Genomic DNA, 2,568 nt, shown 5'->3' with positions numbered 1-2,568 from the left:
TTGATGATGCTGTAGTTGAAGAAACGGCCCTTAACTCTCAACATGCACATCCTTGTGTTGATCGGCTGCCACCCGATCACACGTTGTCGCATCTTGCCCAACACCATAAATCATGTTCAAAGTTCATTGGTGGTGCCACAGCTTTGGTAGAAGGTAGCCGCTCGATGCCCGCTTTTCCACACTTTCTGTCCAGTCCAACAAAGTTCCTGCAACGCCACGATGTCGAAGTTGCGGGGATGTAGTTCGTCGTAGATTATCCTGTCACATCCTGCGAAACCTAGTGACTTGCAATAGGAGGCAATCAGTGAAGTACTAGATTGAAAGTAGTGAGCTGGATTTTTGTATGGTGAGATGATCAATTCTCCATTTCTGCAATGAAATGGTGCAAACAGCGTAGGTTATATGATTTATTGGCTAATTTGATGCTGTTTGAGCAAAAGTATGAATAAGTGTGTTTTTGTATTATTTTTTCCTGCAACTTCAACAACACAGTTATCCAAACTTTTGCTCAAACAGCATCAAATTAGTCGATAAATAATATAACCCACGCTGTTTGCACCATTTCATTGCAGAAATGGAGAATGGAGCACGTTCGGTGTAGTACTAGATTTGTAGTAATGAGCTGAATTTTAGTATGGTGAGAAGGTTAATTCTCCGTTTCTGCAATGAAATGATGCAAAAAGCGTGGGCATTATGATTCCTTGCCTAATTTGATGCTGTTTGAGCAAAACTTTGGATAACTATGTTGTTTATGTCGCAAGAAATGGAGAAAACAACAACACTGTTTCCCAAAGTTTTTCTCAAACAGCATCAAATTAGGCAAGGAATCATAATACCCACGCTTTTTGCACCATTTTATTGCAGAAACGGAGAATTGACCTTCTCACCATACTAAAATTCAGCTCATTACTACAAATCTAGTACTTCACCGTTCTGTCCTATTGATCATCTCACCATACAAAAATCCAGCTCACTACTTTCAATCTAGTACTTCACTGATTGCCTCCTATTCCATGTTCCAAGTTTCCAATCGTAGTCCTTATTTCGTCGCGTGGGTCTTTGCCGATTGTATCGAGTCGTATTTTCTCCTATGTTATTCGCAATGGGGATTTTTACGGGTGGCTTATTGGGCCTACGCCAACACTCCTGTCTCGCCGGAGGGCCATCGTGCCAGTTCTGTTTAACGTCCCAACCAACACTGGGACGACCACGCTGATGGGGCTACCACCTTGGATCTAGCTGGGCGTGGTGCAGCGTTTCTTACTCAGCCGCTGGATGCCAGAACAGACGCTGTTTGAGCCGCACCTCCTTGGTGAACAGACACTCGGATCGTACCTCCTCAATCTAGCTGAAGTCAGAAGGACAACAGTGCCTTGCCCAGGCTGCACTACCAGCTAAGCACACAACTCTTAGCAGGCGGTCTTTGTCATCGCTTGACCCGTGGAAGCATGAGGTAGGAACTTGTGAGGACCAGAGCTATATTGGACGCTCTCCTTATCGACTTTATAGTAGAACTTTATAGTACTAATCAAAAAGGGTGTAGTTTTGCATTCTAGGTTTATTTGCTACCAAATGATCCCAAAAACGTACGTTTGAGAAATCGACCGGCACTATATACGCCTTTACGGCAGGTCATGAAATGCTAATTTGCTCCATATGCGCCATAAGTGCTACTTAAATGCAGGTTTTGGCCCAATATACGGCTGATTTAATGCCTAAATTTCCTATCCCCCAAATTGTCAAAAATAAAAACAAAAAATTTCCCCTGCCCATTTTACGGCCTCTCTTTCTCTTCTATTTTTATCTTCACTCTCCTGTGCAACTTTTGAGGCTTGGGGGCACGTTTTGAAATTCTGTTCTTGTTTTTTTTGCTGATTTCGGCGAAATTGGGATTTGATCGCTCGTTCCTCGGGTTGACGATGATGCTGAACCTCGCTACGATGTAAGCTATAGATGATTAGATATGTGCGTTGGTTTTTTGATCAATTTAAAACTTGAATATTACAACGGCAGTAGCTTCGTCAGATATGCTATGTGCCCAGCATGTGCTGATAATTAAATCGAGCATTGGAAAGTAGCCAAAACCATGGCATTTATTTGCCAAAGCATGTTTTTTTAGTTGCTATGTACTCTATAAATGACAGGACAAGCGAATGATAATGGCATCTACATCCGGGGCGGGGCACGTAAATAGGACAGATCGGTGAAGTACTAGATTTGTAGTAATGAGCTGAATTTTAGTATGGTGAGAAGGTCAATTCTCCGTTTCTGCAATGAAATGGTGCAAAAACCGTGGGTATTATGATTTCATGCCTAATTTGATGCTGTTTGAGCAAAACTTTGGGCATCAGTGTTGTTGTTTTCTCCATTTCTTGCAACATAAACAACATAGATATCCAAAGTTTTGCTCAAACAGCATCAAATTAGGTAAGGAATCATAATACCCACGCTTTTTACACTATTTCATTGCCGAAACGGAGAATGGACCTTCTCACCATACTAAAATTCAGCTCATTACTACAAATCTAGTACTACACCGAACGTGCCCCATTAAAAAGTGGAAATGTG

This window comes from Aedes albopictus, chromosome 3 (genome assembly GCF_035046485.1).
Source record: "Aedes albopictus strain Foshan chromosome 3, AalbF5, whole genome shotgun sequence".
Classification (NCBI taxonomy): Eukaryota; Metazoa; Arthropoda; class Insecta; order Diptera; family Culicidae; genus Aedes; species Aedes albopictus.
Note: the sequence above shows the minus strand (reverse complement) of the source record.